Here is a 10,951-nt window from a genome sequence, read left to right as displayed (position 1 = left end):
CCATAGTGAAGGGAAAAGAGTATAAATTCTTTTTATCTGTTCATCTTTGATGCCTAAATAATCTGTCTCATTAAAACCTTGTTAGGAAAAAACCTGTGGGAAAAAATCTTAACGAAGGAAAAAAAAACAGTATAAAAATGCAGTATACAGTGTCTTCATAATCTTACCCCCTCGTGAAGGTTGAGGGCATTGTTCAACTTTTTTATCTTCAGCTTTCTTTGGTATGTACACAAAAATATAATAAGTAGCATTTGATATTTCAAGTTGCATTCATATATTGCTTTAAAGTTTATGCATACTTTAGATTGAAGCTTGTTAATTTCTTCAGGGATTTTAGTTGAACTCATTTTCTAGTGATTCATATTTGTGTATCATATACATCGATGAAATAATTATAATGTTTTGTGAAGTCGATGTACTAATCATATTTCATTGTGATTCATTATAAATTTTATGCACATTCCACCTGACACAATAGGTGTTAAAATTCATCTTTCGATGACTGTTGTTTTAAGATAGTTGTCTAGCCAAAACCTTGTGAGGAAAATCTAGTAGGACAAAACCTGGACGAAGGAAAACAACTACAGCCTTTAACAAAATTAAAACAACTTTTAATACGCATAGTTGCCTCATTAAAACCTTAACAAGGAAAACCCGGTGGGACAAAACCTTAACGAAGGAAAAAGAGTACAACGCGTAAAAGTTTAATAAAAAGTATTTTACAAATTTTTATGTATGGTGGACGACCACCACAATCTGTAACTCTCACCACCATAACTTCTCCACCATTACTTTGTATTCAAGCACCAATAACGGTGTTTGATGAGTTACATAACCAATAGAGAGTCACACGATAATGGCGCTTGAATACAAAGTAATGGTGGAGAACTTATGTTGGTGAGAGTTACAAAGTGTGGTGGTTATCTTATTGTTCCTCTGGTTAGAAGTCGATAAGTCGATTTCTCTCTGTCTTGTCTTGATTAAGACAGAGTTTCCTTTCTCTAATTTATAGAGAGATAGACTGTAAACGAATAATAATTTATCAATATTCCTTCTCTCAGATTAACCGAGTTAGACAAAAATTAATGCAGTCGAAGCGAGAATAAATTTTCTTTCCTTAAGACATCTTACACCCCCGTAACAATACCAAACGTTAGGGTGTATGCCTTCGGGATATAACGAATGTCCTTTCAGAATTTCTCTAATTTATAGAGAGATAGACTGTAAACGAGTAATAATTTATCAATATTCCTTCTTTCGGATTAACCGAGTTAGATAAAAATTAATGCAGTCGAAGCGAGAATAAATTCTCTTTCCTTAAGACATCTTACACCCCCGTAACAATACCAAACGTTAGGGTGTATGCCTTCGGGATATAACGAATGTCCTTTCAGAATTTTAAGATGGAACATCAATATTCTAAAAGCGGATGAACCCTCGTTAATATTATGAGCTCTTTGACTGATGCGAATGGATCTTCTAGACGCTTTAAAAATTCACTCGGTACTTCTTTCTTCAGAATTCCAGACACACCAGAATATTTCTAAACTCAGTATTATTTTCCAGACGCACCAGAATACTGAAGTTTAAAAGAGAGTGAATTAAATGAAAAATGAAATGGATTTGGGTTGTTTATACAGGAATCGAGTAGGCACATTATTTTGGGACACATCCCTTGATTTTTTGGGACAAACCCCTTAGGTTTTGGGACACAACTCTTTGAGAAGAGTTGGTTATCTAACTGGTAATTTCGGCAAGGATCCGGTGCGTCCGATCTGGCTAAAAAGTAAGGAAGAAATGCCCACCGTTGGATTGCATTAGTTATGTCCCGAACCGTGCACAACAGAGTTGCTAGATGGCCATCAGATCGAAATCTGCTATCATCCCACCAACATCCCGACGCGGAGGTGACGCCCTTCGTTGGATCTCGCGGATCCAACGAATCTAGTGGTGTCCCAACATTGTCCCAAGTCCCTCAACGAGAGACCGTTAGATCTCCAGATTTGGGGGTGCTTGCTTCGCTTAAATTCCCCCAATTTAAATTGTCCCTTTTGACGCTTTGGTCCCTAACTTAACCGATTTTCGTCCAAACTTCAAACTTGAATTTCTCATTCCTCCGGAATCGCATTTGAGTGATTCTTCGCTCTAAGTTGAAGAGCTCGACAAGACGAACGCAACGACGCATTCTGTTTATGAGATTGACGAGTCGGGTCGAGTCAAAATCGGCTCTGATTCCAACAACCCCCACATGAATGAAAATTCGAGGTTTACTATAATATATGCAGACATACTATACTGACAGACTGACACTGACAGAGCTCATATGCGGAACTTCGATGCATCAGAAGAAGGTAGTCTTTCGACTTTGAACCTTTCCTAGTGAGTAACTACAAGGTTTACAAGGACGGTAGTGAAATTTTCGTCTTGAACTGAGTCCGGTGAATTGTAAACCAAAATAGCTATCACACAACTAATCCCTTACTTACTTAGGTTCTCGGTTATGTTCATTTCGGTCCTGAACAATCCCGATTTCGTGTGTGCTTTAGAGAAGTCGGCCTAGACGAACTTCCCATAGAACCGACATCAATTCACACACATTTAGGTCATCCGTTATAAGGTATCTTGCTATACCTCACGTTAGAATCAAGTTCTAAGCTTTCAGATTCATTAAAAGCTTAATGTTGAGCCTCTCACTGCAAGCAACACTATTTTCATTATAGGAATGGGTAAGAGATAGATATCTCTTCAAGTGTTGTTGTCGAGTCAGGACATAGCTTCAGTTTCCCTTCGAACCTAGATCGTGGGATCTCCAGTCATCTAGGTAGAGTTTTACCATGCCTTTACTCATTTACTTTAGGCGTTAGCCCCATTCCCCTTGATGATGTAACTACTATTAGATACCCCTTTTGTAAATGGATCCGCTAGGTTATCTTTGGATCTTATATAATTTATAGTTATGATCCCTTAAGAGAGAAGTTGCTTAACGGTATTATGTCTTCGACGAATGTGTCAAGACTTGTCGTTGTACATCTTGGTATGTGCTCGTGCAATCGCTGCTTGGTCATTGCAGTGAATATTGATTGCAGACACCGACTTTGGCCATATTGGAATATCTTTAGGGAATTGTCGCAGCCATTCTGCCTCTTCCCCTGCTTTATCTAGAACAATGAATTCTAAATCCATTATTGATCGAGCAATGCACGTTTGCTTCGAAAATTTCCAAGATATGGCAGCCCCTTCTAGTGTAAACACATATCCACTGGTAGACTTAGTGTCATCGGTATCGGATGTCCAATTTGCATTTGCATATCCTTCTAAGACTGTGGGATATGTTGTATAATGGAGTCCTTACTCCTTCGTCTCCTTAGATACCGTAACGCTCTCGTTATAGTGTTCCAATGTGTGTTATTCGGGTTACTCGTAAATCTACTTAGCTTACTAACTGAGTAGGCTATGTGGGGTCGAGTACAGTTCATTAGTTACATCAGACTTCCGATAATCCGGGGAGTACTGTAACTGTCTTACTCCTTTACCTGTATTATTCATCAAGTGATTACTTGGATCCATCAGAGTATTCGCCACTCAACGTAGTGCGTCTGAGATAAACTTGTCCCTTCAGTCGTTTTGGAAACCTTAATTCCAAGAATGACCTATGCTTTCCCTAAATCTTTCATGTCGAAAGTTTTCGAAAGCATCTTTTTAGTTGTATTAGTGGCATCTAAATTATTTCCCACAATTAACATGTCATCCACATACGAGAGACCATTAGATCTCGCGGAATCCCGCAGAGCGAACGCGGGCCGTCCAGATTTGGGCGTGCTTGCTTCGCTCAAATGCCCCCAATTTAACTTGTCTCTTTTGACGCTTTGGTCTCTGAATTAACCGATTTTCGTCCAAACTTTAAACTTGAATTTCTCATTCATCCGGGATTTGAGTGATTCTTTGCTCTAAGTTGAAGAGCTCGACGAGACGAACGCAGTGACGCATTTTGTTTCTGAGTTCGACTCTGATTCCAACACATCCAGCATAAATCAAATATTTATTAAATATTGACCTTTTACGCATTATACTCTTTTTCCTTCATCAAAATTTTGTCCCACCGAAATTTCCTTGTTAAAGTTTTGTCCCACCCAATTTTAATAAGTAATAGGTCAAAAGATATATTTTATATAAAGCCAATGACCCAAAAGACATCTCACTTACCAGTCTAAATTCTTTCGTGAGTGTCAAATTACCCCTATTAATCAAGGTCACAACTACTTCCTTATTAAACCTAGTAATCTCATTGTGATGAATGAGATTAATCAGGGTCGTCCATGGATAATCAGGGGGTTGTTAGTAGTAATGCAAGAGATAGATCAATAGTCAAGAAGAAAGGAGGCGTCATTTATTTGCTGATTCACTGTTAGAATCCCCCAGTCAGAATTCAGAGGCAAGGATGGATGGTGGCAAAGAACAATCTAACTCGATAGATTAATCGGTTGTCAATCTTAGTCTTTGGTGTTATAGTCTGTCTTTCTAGTTTATTTTGTCGGGTATGTTGGTCTAAATCTTATCTTTCATGTGGTTTTCTGATGTCTAGTTCTCTTTTATTCAGTTAGCTCGAGACTAGGTTTGTTTTTTGTCTATTATCCCTTTTGTTGTTTTGATGGATAGCTTTTATGTTTGAAGTACAATGTTATATTAGCTTATTGTATCTAGCTTCTAAGTTTGTTTAGTCTTGCTTTTCTTCTTCCTCTTTCTTTTCTCTTAGATTATCTGTTGTTATCATTATATTTCCTGTGAGTGGTTTTCCTTCTTTCCTATATTTTGTTTTGGTTAGTTTCTGGTGCTTACAGCTTTTTCCCGGCATAATCTCTGGTTCTGCGGAGCCTCCTCCAGTGGTGCCTCTATCCTTCCTGCGGGTCAGCTGGGTTTTAGGCCCATCTGGGGGCTGTTGGTTATTTAGGGGCCTGCCCCTAGATAGCTTCTGTTGTGACCCAGAAGATGGACTGCCCCTCGATTTTGAGTTGGAATGTTCGAGGCGCCTCCTCCTATATTACTCGTAAGAATATGCTTACCATTATCAATAATAATGATCCGGATATAATCTTCATCTCTGAAACCAAGAACAAGTCTACTAACATGAACAAATTAATACCTATTAGCAAGCACTATTCTAACTACTATGTTGAACCGATAAATAAAGCAGGAGGACTTGCACTATACTGGAAACACCATCTAAACATCAAAATTAACTATGCGGACAACAACATCATTCACATAGAAATGAAAAGCAACCAAGATTCTTCTAGTATCCTGATCATAGGTTTCTACGGCTCCCCTTATAATAAAAACAAACTCAAGCCGTGGAAGAATATTATGAATATGCAAATTAACAATGAGCAACCTTGGATTCTACTTGGAGATCTTAATTGCATATTGGATCCTTCTGATAAGAGCGGGGGCTTAACCGGCTCTAACTCCAACACTAGCAGGATTAATGATATTATTAGCGAGTTAGGCCTTATGGACATGGGTTTTCAGGGTCATCCGTACACCTGGAGTAACAAGCAATATGGAGAAAATCTCATTCAAGAGAGGCTATAGGGCCCTGGCTAACCTTCCTTCGCTTCATCACTTTCCGAACTCCGGTATCTCTCATTTAGAAGCGGTCGGGTCAGATCATCTCCCGATTTATCTGCATAACATCACCTATAATCAGACTAGTCCTAAACCTTTCAAATTTATTAAGACTTGGATGACCCATCCAGATTGCTTCGGTTTCATTAAAGAGAGTTGGGATACTATCAAGCATACTAACGGTCAGCACAACATTCAGTGGGATCTCAAAAAACTTAGCAGGAAGCTAACAGCTTGGAATAAACAGGTGTTCGGGAATATTGAGAGAAAGATTAAGCAGATTACTGCCAATATTCAACAAGCTAATTCCAAGGCAGACTATAACAGAATGAACACAGAACTGGAAGAATTATATAATCAGCAGGAAAGTATTTGGAAGGAGAAATCACACAACAACTTTATTACGCTAGGAGACAAGAACACTAAGTACTTTCACTCCCAAGCTATACAACATAACAGAAATAATAAGATCAACGCTATCAGAAATAGTAACGGAGATTGGAAAGAAGACATTAAAGATATTCAGGATATTTTTACTTCACATCTACTGAACATCAGTACCACTATCAACCCTAGCACAGAACCTGACACTGTAAACCTTTTTTTCCCCCATCATCACTCAAGAACAGAATCATAATCTTATAGCTATCCCGAATAATGAAGAGATCGATTGGGCTATCAATAATTTGAAAAAAGAGGCTGCGCCGGGTCCTGACGATTACCCCCCTCACTTTTTTCAGTCGAACTGGGATACTATTAACTCAGATATTTATGCGATGGTAAAGAACTTTTTCTCTACTGCGAACCTCCCGCCTGATATTAACCATACTCACATTTGTCTTATACCTAAAACGACGACTCCTCAAACCCCGGTCGACTACAGACCAATCAGTTTGCTTAATACTACTTATAAGGTTATCACTAAGCTTCTGGCAGAAAGATTCAAGCAGACCCTCAATCTAGTCATCTCCCCTTATCAGGCGGCTTATGTCCCGGGCAGACAGATTACGGACAACATTATACTGGGTCAGGGGATCATTCATTCTTATAAGCATATGAAAGGCGCAACGGGTTACTTTGGCCTTAAATTAGATATGTCCAAAGCTTTCGACAGAATAGAATGGAACTATAATATGAATATCATGAGGAAATTAGGTTACACTGATCACTGGATTAAGATGATCAAAGTTTGTATAACGACCTCAACCATGGCGGTGCTTGTTAATGGCAGACCTAGGACTACTTTTAGACCGACCAGAGGAATAAGACAAGGAGATCCGCTGTCACCGTTCGTATTTACATTGGCTATGGAAGGCCTCAGCCGGAAGCTGATGGTTAACAATAATTATAATAACCAGGATAGTTTCATGGGCTTCCACTCTAATCACTCAGATATGGAAATATCGCATCTGCTATTTGCTGACGACTGCATTATTTTTGGTAAAAACATTATTGACAATGTTCACATTCTCAAAAATATTTTGCAGGATTTCAGCGATTCTTCTGGTCAAATGATCAACTATGCTAAATCGAACATCTTTTACTCGAAGAATTCGCACCCGAAGTTCAAACGGATGATCATGCGAGCACTTAAGGTGAAATATGCCTCTGCGTCAGAGAAATATCTTGGTTCGCAGCTTTTCATAGGAGCTCAAAAAACCAAGGTATTTAAAGATATACTAGATAAAATTAAGAAGAAGCTCAATAAATGGAATCATAGTTACTTATCTCTAGCTGGTCGCACGGTTGTTATCTCGACCATTGCGGCGGCTGTACCACGATATCAGATGCAATGCTTTGCCATCCCCAAAGGGATTTGCAAAAGCATCAAGGCCGCTCAGCGGGACTTCTGGTGGGGTAAGTCAAAAGGTATACGTACTAAGGCTTGGTCCGATATTTGTGTTTCTAAGAATTTGGGTGGTCTGGGCATCCACTTGCCAGAACTTGACAATACAGCTGATGAGTCATGAAAATGTCTCATCTGAATCTCTTAATTTGGACTAGTTAGTCTATTTCGAAGAGTTACTCTGATGAATTGTGTGTTTCTCTTTTCCAGGTGTCTTTTGTGGAGATCAGTGTGAAAAACAGATAAAAACGAGAGAAAGACACACGAGGGACATTTCAGTCATTTGGTGGTGAGAGTATTCTGGTAGTTGTGGCCAAGTTGATACTTCGGTGTAAAGTGGAGTCCACGACGAATCCGGACTCCGATTTGGTTCCCGTTTTCGCCTACGGACTCGTCGTGGACTCCACTTTACACCGAAGTATCAACTTGGCCACAACTACCAGAATACTCTCACCACCAAATGACTGAAATGTCCCTCGTGTGTCTTTCTCTCGTTTTTATCTGTTTTTCACACTGATCTCCACAAAAGACACCTGGAAAAGAGAAACACACAATTCATCAGAGTAACTCTTCGAAATAGACTAACTAGTCCAAATTAAGAGATTCAGATGAGACATTTTCATGACTCATCAAACATCCCCAAACTTAGATTTTGCTAGTCCTCGAGCAAAACAGAAAAATAGAACTAAATCTAATTCACCACTTTCGTAGGGAATCACGATTGCACTTAGCCTGTGCAACAAGCCGTTAAACCTCTAGGTTGCCCTAGAGGACGAGTTTTGTCTCGTGAGGGTTTGCAGTGAATATACCCACAAAATTCAAAAATCTCAAAATCCAGAAGGGTCCAAATATAAAGAGGACTGAAAATGTTTATCCGATCAAATTTTTGAAAGATAATAGAAACGAAATCCAAGTCAACCAGACCATACAAATGCTAAAAATCCCTTCACTAGTAATCAAGACCTGAAGTGAACGTGACCAGCCAATATGAGTATCATTTCGGTTCTGACAAGACAAAACCTCGATTACCTTCTCAATTCATTTCGCCTCGACTACTGCCTCACGGTCATACACTCAAGAAATTAAAGTCACTCAGAAATGGTTCACTCGATGTGTTAGTATGAATATGAAGGGAAACTCAACACATGAAAAAGACAGACTAAAATTTAGTGGACGACTGATCTCAAAGAAGGAAACAACCACTAATACGGAATGGGGAAGCTAACCAACTCTTCTCACCTGATCAACTATCTAACAATGCTTCCTAGAGGTCAATAGACTATATTGATGATGTGACTAGAACTCCTGAGAACTCGACGTCTTCAAATCTTCAAGAACTACTTCAAGGGATAAACACAAAAACAAAACTACACAAACATTTTTTTTTTTTTTTTTTTTTTGATTTTTCTATTTCTTTCTTTTTTTTTTTTTTTTTTTTTTTTTTTTTTTTTTACAGACTCTGGTAATAACAATCATAACACAAATAATGCTTTCTTCACACTTTCCTTGGGTATAATTCTCTCTATTTTGCTTCATGCCTTATTCTCAGGGTTCTAAATGATGGATGAGATCTATTTTCCTCTAATTGACATTGCTCTCAAGTTTCTCAGACTACAAGAGAAAGGTTTGCTTCCTGATGACATCCCTAGTGGTTGTAGAATTTGAACTCAAGAGATCAAATGAGTTCTTCTTTCAATATTGCGAGGTTGAGTAGCTCTTCATTCTACTCAGAATTAGCTCAGAAGAGATCACTCAAAGCAACAAGAAAGGCTCAGAATCTCACATAGGTAAAGTCTCCACTAATGATCGATTAAGTTCTCTCAGAAAAGTCAACTCTTCACCTATCTAACACTCACATGGCTAGTGCACAAACAACTTCAAGACTCGAAATTCGTGGAAAAACCTTTAGCAAACGGATAGTCTGACAAACTAGACTCTATAACTATTAACAAGCAAAAACAACTAAACTCACATTTTCAATCCAAAAATTTTTAAATTTTGAAAAAATTTTGAACCCTTTTGAATTTTTGAAATAAGGACTTAGCAAAAAATTCATTCCCCCATCCCCAAACTTAAACCGAACATTGTCCTCAATGTTCTGAAGACTATGCAAAAAATAACAGGGTGAAGGAAAGATATTACCTGATTCCAATGTCCTAACCGTGGGTTGCCTCCCAGAAAGCGCTAAGTTTAACGTCTTCAGCCAGACGAAACAGATGACTTGAACAATAGAAAGAATTATACCTACTGGATTACAAATATGTGATTAACTGTAAACCAATAATCGATACATCTGTGGGTCCACCCAAAACACAAAGTTTTCAGTGAACGATAGTCTCACATTTTCGTAACTTGGTGATAGTGTAAGTGAGACTATCAAGATAGAAGGGCAATCCCCAAACTTAGACGACAATAAGGTCGTTAAGTTTGGTACTGCACCAGAGAGATCACAGACCGGATAGAATGGGTCTTCATATGGATGATCGACAGAGGGAGTGTGTGCTTCAAAATCTACACATGGTTTTGAGGGACAAAATACAAAGCAATCTAGAGGACTATCAATGACACCCGGACTTAAACTAGGGTTCTCTATAATAGGTACTTCGGGTTCCTTCAATGGAGAAACCCTACTATCAGACTCACAATCCCTAGAAGTCGAGTTAGATAGTCCTTCTATAATTTCTTTTATCATGTTATCATCGGTGTCCCTAAAGAATTCTAAATCTTCGCCTAAATCAGGCGAGTCAATCCTCTCATTTAGCAAATTGGTCAACCATGATTCATCATCCTCAGTTGAGTCAAACGACTTCAAATCATCTTCAACTCTAGTGAACTCTTCATTATGGTCTGAATGTATTTCAAGTTCGATACAATGAGAGGATATCTCAATATCGGGCTCCATCGTTTCTGAGATTTTAGTCTCAATAACGATGTTGTCAGGAGAACTATACTCCTCTAAAATAGTATCCTCGTCATCATAGTACACAGGACACTGTGGACCGTACTCTACATTCTCATGGTGATCTTCTTCTATAATACTAGTTGTTATTTCTTGTAGAGTTCTATAGGTATTGTCATTCTTTTCTTCTAAAGTCTGACAAAACTCGAAAGTACTCTTTTGAAGATCACTAACAGTTTGGGTCAATGAAGATGATCCTAAAGATGGAGAGTCAATAGTTTCACCGTTATCCCACTGAGGTTGAGACACGTGTGGAACATAAGACTCTCCATTAATCCTCCTTAGCGCACTCATAGACTCTTCTAACCTACTCATAGTTTCGGCCAACGAAGGTGATGCTAAAGATGAAGGATCAATAGTTTCACCGTTATCCCATTGAGGTTGAGATACGTGTGAAGCATAAAATTCTTCGTTATAATGCATGTAAGAGTCATTAGTTTCAATGTTTTCCCATTGAGGTTGGGACACATTTGGAGCATAAGACTCTCTACTATAATGCATGTAAGATGATCTGTCAGGATATC

Source organism: Eschscholzia californica, unplaced genomic scaffold (assembly GCF_041429995.1).
Source record: "Eschscholzia californica isolate CP2 unplaced genomic scaffold, dmEscCali1.0.p SCAF_6, whole genome shotgun sequence".
Lineage (NCBI taxonomy): Eukaryota > Viridiplantae > Streptophyta > Magnoliopsida > Ranunculales > Papaveraceae > Eschscholzia > Eschscholzia californica.
This window is presented reverse-complemented; position numbering follows the sequence as displayed.